The sequence below is a fragment of the Orycteropus afer genome, unplaced genomic scaffold (assembly GCF_000298275.1).
Source record: "Orycteropus afer afer isolate SDZICR_OR568_19922 unplaced genomic scaffold, OryAfe1.0 scaffold00281, whole genome shotgun sequence".
Lineage (NCBI taxonomy): Eukaryota > Metazoa > Chordata > Mammalia > Tubulidentata > Orycteropodidae > Orycteropus > Orycteropus afer.
Window position 1 is genome coordinate 3055728 of NW_006921868.1, and position 6340 is coordinate 3062067.

General features: G+C 38.7%; 1 non-coding gene across 1 annotated transcript; it reads right to left on the reverse strand.

The window, feature by feature from the left end:
* Positions 1 to 6043: 6043 nt before the first annotated feature.
* LOC122150996 lies at positions 6044 to 6123 on the reverse strand. The gene has a single exon (XR_006163930.1). It is a non-coding gene; the product is annotated as a small nucleolar RNA SNORD121A (small nucleolar RNA).
* Between the last annotated feature and the right edge of the window lie 217 nt (positions 6124 to 6340).

The window sequence follows — 6340 nt, forward strand, 5'->3', positions numbered from 1 at the left end:
GCTTATTCTTCCAAGAATTTTATGGCTTTAGTTTGCACATTTAGATCCTTTATCCATTTTGAATTTGTTTTTGTGTATCATTTGAGGCATGGATCCTGTTTCATTTTTCTGCATGTGGAAATGTAATTTTTCCAGCACTATTTATTGAAGAAACTCTTTTCCCTGTTGAATGGACTTAGCAACCTTGTCCAAAATCAGTTCACCATAGATGTGTAGGTTTATTTCTGGACTTTCAATTCTATCCCATTGGTCTATGTGTCTATTGTTTTACCAATACCAGCCTGTTTTGGTTACTATAGTTGTATAGTATGTTTTAAAATCAGGAAGTGTGAGTCTTCCTACTTTGTTCTTACCTTTCAGCACTGTTTTAGCTGTTCAGGCCCTCTTGCCATTCCATATAAAGTTGAAGACTGTTTTTTCTATTTCTGTAATGAAGTCTGTTGGAATTTGATTGGGTTTGTGTTGAGTCTATAGATCACTTTGGGTGGTATTGACATCTTAACAATACTAAGTCTTCCAATCTGTGAATGTGGAATATCCTTTCATTTGTTTGACTTCTTTCATCTTCCTCTTTTTTTAAAAAAATAATAATTTTATTGTGATTTGGGTGGAAGTTTACAGAGCAAATTCATTTTCCATACAGCAGTTAATACATATTTTATTTCATGACATTGACTGCAATCCCCACAATGTAACAGCTATCTTCCCACTACCTCCCCATAATTACCTCTTCCTTGTGTCTTTCTCTCCTTTAATCTCTTTTAGCAGTGTTTTTATAGTTTTCATTGTACAAATGCTCACATTCCTGGTTAAATGTATTCCAAGGTATTTTATTCTTTTAGATAGTATTGTAAATGGAATTGTTTTCCTAATTTCCCTTTCAGATTTCTCATTGTGGGTGTCTGAAAACCCAACTAATTTGTTGTTGTTGTAGTTATTGACCCTGTACCTGAAACTTTGAAATATTTTTCTATGGCTAACTTTTTTGAGAAGTAGATCACCAGGCCTTTCTTCTGAAGCTCCTTTGGGTAGACTTGAATCTCTGATCTTTTGGTTAGCAGCCAAGCATGTTAATCATTAACACCACCCAGGGACTCCTACTATATGTTTGGCAAATTAAAAATAAATAAACAAACAAAATAGTTGTCATCAAGTTCATTCTGGTTCATGGTAACTTCATATGTATCAGACTAGAACTGTGCTCCATAGTGTTTTCAGTGCTTAATGTGTGTTAATTATTACGATGATGTGCTGGGCACTGGGAATGAAGAAAGAAATAAAACATTCAAGTATCCATATAGCATTTATGTTTTAGTATCAAACATACTAGACATGTCCAACAAATGTACAACTGCAGTTCAGTGTGAAAAAATGCTTGAACGTCCATAATAAGGGGTTTCTGGTGGTGCAAGGCCTAAGGCATTTGACTGCTAACCAGAAGGTTGGTGGCTCAAACCCACCAGCTGCCCCACAGAAAGAAAACAGGGCAATCTACTTCCATAAAGATTTACAGACTTGGAAACCCAATGAGGATTTCTATGAGTCAGAATCAACTCAAAGGCAGTGGATTAGGATGGCTACTTAGTCTAATGAAGAATATTTTCCTGGATACAATGGTATCTGCCCAGTCAACAGTAAAGAGAGGCTGACCCACAGACAATCATATCAGTTAGACTCTGTGTATCTATTGCCGCCTAACAAACGACTCCTACATAAGTGGCTTAAAACCAGAGCTCTGAACCAGTTCAGCCTGTTCAGTCATGACTGATGTAGAAAACCAAACTTTTTAAGTTTCAGTGAACTGAACACTAACTAGGATGGGAGAAATTATGGGCCAAAGCTCTGCTAAAAACGTATTCTCCCTCTTACAAAACAAGGGCAACATACAAGTTGTATAGCAACCTGACCAGCTGAGTCAAAGATGCCTGGCTCAAAGATGGTGGCCAGTTGTGCTGCTATGAATGTGTGTCACTCTCCACGGTCATGGCAATAATCCAATCTCCTGCATCAGGGTCCTGAAAGGGCTTACTATGCTTCTTCCAATTCTTTCATTCCAGGGCTTTGACTTGTAATTTTTCTCATACTGTTAGCATTCTGGATGACCCAAATTTTAATAATTAGGGTCTATTATGGTTTCACTTCATCACACATGACTGAACCAGTTTGAACCAGTTCAAAGCCCTGCTTAAAACAACAAAAACCACCAAACCCATTGCTGTTGCATTGATTCCAATCATAGTGACCCTACAAGATAGAGTAGAATTGCTCTATAGAGTTTCCAACTTGTATATCTTTATGGAAGCAGACTGCCACAGAGTCTTATGGAAGCAGAACCCACAGAGAGGCTGATGGGTTCAAACTACCAAACTTTCAGTTAGCAGGTGAGTACTTAACCACTGTGCTGCTAGGGCTCCTTGACTTAAACAACTAGCATTTACATTCTCATAGTTTCTGTTGGCCAGGAACCTGGGAGCAGCTTGGCTGGGTGCCTCTGGTTCAAGGTAACTCATGTAGTTGTAGTTCAGCTGTCCAGTTTGTGATTTCATCTGAGGACTGAATTTAGAGGATCCACGTCCAAGGTAAATCATGTGGTTTTTGGCACGCCACAGGCCTCAGTCTTCAGCATGAGCTGCCTCATGAGATAATTGAGATGATTGCCAACTTCCCCTAGAGTGAGAGTCCTAAGAGAAACTGAGAGAGAAAACCCTACATAGAAGCCACAGCTTTTTACAGCCTAATCTCAGGAATGACATCCTATCACTTCTGCCGTACTCAGTTTGTTAAATGTGAGTCCAAACCCTCATCCGTTGCTGGTGGGAATGTAAAACGGTGCAACCACTGTGGAGAACAGTTTGGCAATTTCTCAAAAGAATGAGCCTAGAACTACCACATGATCCAGCGAACCCAATCCTAGGTATATACCAAGGAGAATTGAAGGCAGGAGCTCAAACCAGAACCTGTACATAATGTTCATTGCAGCACCTTTCACAATAGCCACAGAGTGGAAACAACTGAAATGTCCAACAACAGATGAATGGATAAACAAATGGCATATACACACCATGGACTGCTAATTAGTCAGAAATGAAGTCCTGATGCATGCCACAACATGGATGAACCTTGAAAACATCATGCTGAGAGAATAAGTCAGTCGCCAAAGGAGACAAACACTGTATCTATTCATATGAAATAACCACATGTATAGAAACCAAAGAATATTAGTCATTACCAGCAGTGAAAGGGATGAGAAAAGAGGGGGTGTTTGCTTAAAGGCATTGAGTTTATGCTAATGGTGGTTGAATGATTTGAAAAATAATAATGAGAATGGTCACACAATATGAAAAATATCATCGATCTTGCTGAATTATAAACATAGAAATTGTTGAGATGGTGTAGGTTTTGTTACATATATTTTCACCACAATAAATGGGGGGAAAAACAATCAGTGAGTCAGTAAGTGACACACACATTCATGGTGTGGGTACTCCACATGGCATGGATACTGGGATGTGGGGACCATTGGGGGCTCTCTTACAGGCTGCCTGCCATGTTCTGTTGATCATTTCTGGCTACTTGGAAGAAATTTGGCAGAAGCATAGGAGGGAAGAAAATTGGAAATTCTTCTGTCAGTGTCCTTACTCCCAAGCTAAAGCCAGATAGAAGGCAAGAAACCAATCAATCCTTTAGTCAGGTGTCTGCTCAAATGCCACCTCCCCAAGAGGCATCCTTTGGTCACCACATTAGTGCTGCCCCTTCCCTCATTGCAGAATATCTCATTATCTTCTTTTGTTTTCATCTTTATATGGTATATTCTTATTTATTGTCTTGTTTCCCTACTCAATATATTGCAACCACCGTAAAGGCAGGACCTTCGTAGAGGACCTGTCTTGAATCTGCAGTACACAGTAAACATTTATCAAATTCTTGTCCGGTTCTCTATATAAACAAGAGGAACATCTGACCTCGGACATCCTGAAATGTGGTTAGAAAGACCAAATTCACATATGGGATGCAGTGAGAAATTGGTTATTTTCATGATGTTGTCTTTCATTGCAGTCTGGTTAGGAGACCAAAGAAGACCCTGGGGATGGAGGAGTCTGAGAGCTCTTTGTGGATAAAGCCGAGAAGAACCTTGGAGGGTGGTTTGCATTTGGTAAAGCAAAGAGATGGACGCTAGTCAAGTGGGTATAAGGAGGATGGTGAGACTTCTATTTACTTCCTTTGGACATACCACCAGGAAAGCCAGTCACTAGAAAAAGACATGTTTGGTCAAGTGGAAGGTCAAGAAAAATAAAGGAAACCCTCAATGAGGACTCAAACATACCAACGATCCTGAAGATGGCATAGGATAGGGCAACATTTTTTCTGTTATACATAAGGTCACCATGAATCAGAGCCAACCTGTCACCAACAGGTAAGTAGTAGCTTGACAGGTAAAGTGGGATTGGAATCAGAGAGCTTAAAGGGCTAACCAGGGCACTGCAGAAAGCTGATCCTCATTTATTGTCATTGTCCTGGCCAATTATGGAGTCCCTGCATGGCACAAACAGTTAAGCATTTGGATACTAACCTAAATATTGGCTGTTCAAACCCACTCAAGGTACCTTCAGGGAAAAAAAATCCTGTGGATTTGCTTCTGAAGGACCCCAGCCTTGAAAACCCCATGGAGTGCAGTGCTACTCTGTACACATGAAGTCACCAAGAGTCAGAATCAACTTGATGGCAACTGGTTAACTGGCTTGGTTCTGGCCAAATGATACAAGAAGGCTGGTGTATTTCTGCACTGATCAAATGGATGAACAAAGGCACTTCATTGCCAGACTTTTCCTGAGTGTCTCTAATAATGGCCTCAAATGAAAGATACTGTCTTCCTAGCAAACCTAGATATCCCTAGTCCCTTGAGAAGAATGCTATGCTAACTTGGTCAATGTCCACCCACAGAGTTAAACACCCCTGAAGATAATGTAATTTCCTTTGCTCTGGTTTTGGGTTCACCTAGCAACCTGTTGGTAAGTGATCTGATTGCCTAGGGATTTCTACAATGACCCAGCTTGGGCCAAGTGCACAACCTGAATGAATCCCTGTGGCCAGGGGGATGGAGTTATCTGATTAGCCAAGCCTGGGACATGTGGCTGTACTATCACCATGGAGTGAAATTAGACATAGCCACAACAAAGACATAAGATCTAGAAAGGATCCTGGGAAAACAAACAGACAAACAGATGTTTACTATACATAATATCCCCAGCTGCCCTGAGCAGGCCACACTGGCTTTGAGTACAGTTCTCAGTATCACACTTTAGAAAGGGCTTGTACACACTCAAATGTGGAAGATCAGAGCTTGTTTAAAGTAGAAGCCAGTGAGAAAGCTCCAAAGTATATGAGCACTTGTCAAATATTCTTTATAGAAGGGTAAATAATATTATTTACTGTTTATCTCCAAAGTGTAGGTGGCTCAATCGATATGTTAGAAATGGTAGAAATCAGAGAGAAACTCTTACAGATTAAGAGAGATTTAAGAACATTATGTACAACCTGAAAATGCTGATTTGGCAAATATCATGTTAGATATATTTTTTACAAAAAAAAAAAAAAGAACATTTGGTACAAGCTTTGCATGGACATATACTTTTTTTCTCATCAATAAATACCTAGAAATGGAATGCCTGGATCATATGATAGGTGTACCCTTAACATTTTAAGAAACTACACAACAATTTTCCAAAGTGGTTGTACCATTTTCCATTACTAAGAATAGTGAAGGAGAATATTAGTACCTCCTTGTCCTCACCATCACTTAGTATGCATAGTATTTTATATATCAGCCATTCTCATAGGTGTGCAATAATATCTCATTTGTAGTTTTAATTTGCATTTTTTCCTAATGGGTAAAGAAGTTCAGTATCTTTTCATGTGCTTATTTACCATCTTCATTTTTGGTAAAGTTGCTTTTTAAAATTTTGTCCACTTTTCTGGTAGGTTGTTTGTTTTTTGTTATTAAATTTTTTAAAATTTATTTATTTATTTATTTAAAAAAATCTTTGTCCAGGAAACTCAGAGTAGCTTAGCTCTACATGGAATCATCAGAGATGTGCTTGGGAATCACCACACCATTGTTTAAATTTTGAGCATTTTTTATATGCCCTGGATACAAGTTCACTATCAGATATGTGCTTTGCAATATTATTTCCTAGTCTATGTCTTGTCTTTTCATTCTTTTAACAATATATTTGCAATAGCCAAAACCAGAAAACCATAGGTGAATGGCTAAAACAAATTGACTTATATCCATCAACTGAATACTAAAAAATCAAATCAAACCATTGCTATCAAGTTGATT